Source organism: Rhea americana, unplaced genomic scaffold, assembly GCF_003343005.1.
Source record: "Rhea americana isolate MKP2758 unplaced genomic scaffold, rheAme1 scaffold_736, whole genome shotgun sequence".
In the NCBI taxonomy this organism is placed as follows: Eukaryota; Metazoa; Chordata; class Aves; order Rheiformes; family Rheidae; genus Rhea; species Rhea americana.
In genome coordinates, this window is record NW_028186908.1 from 4,350 (window position 1) to 5,056 (window position 707).

The window sequence follows — 707 nt, forward strand, 5'->3', positions numbered from 1 at the left end:
GGGGTGGGGGGCAGTGTTTGGGGGAACCGGGATAAAACGCCTGGCACGGACGGCTTCCAGAGGGGAAGCGTGGCTCTGCGGCGGGGACGTGGGGCACCTTGGGGCGGAGAAGGGCTGCGCGGGCCGGGGCGACCTCGAGCGCGGGTGTTCGCCCGCCCCGCCAGCGCTTTTCCGCCGCGTCTGGCACCAGCCCTGGCACGAAACCTCCCAGTCCCTCCCGGAGAGGGGAGGATGGGAGAGAGCCCGGCTGGGAGGAGCAAGGTGCTGCCGGAGCTGGGTGTAAAGAAAAGCCCTGGAGAAGGATTTGCTGCCTGGGCAGGAATGGGGAAGTGACAGGAAGGGAGGCTCCGGGCCAGGGCAGGAGAGACCGAAAGGGCACTGGGGAAGACGGAGCCGCTGCCTGGCAATTAGGGAGAGTTTCGTCAGGAAGAAAGTCCTGGGCGTTGCGCTGGGAGGGGAAGGAGCGGATTCCTAGGCATCCCRCTCCGGGGGCCTGGCAGGAGGAGAGCTGCTAATTGCACGGATCCCGTTCGCGACCCCGTGCGAAGGGTCTGATTTAAACCCCGCTGGCYGGTGATTCGGCTGCCCCCCTCGGAGCAGGCCGCTCCCCGCTCCGGATGAGTTTTGCTCCGTGCTGGGGCTTAGCCAGCGGAGAGGGCCCAGAAGGGTGACGAACCGGGGGGTGAAGGCTCCGGTTTGGGTACTTT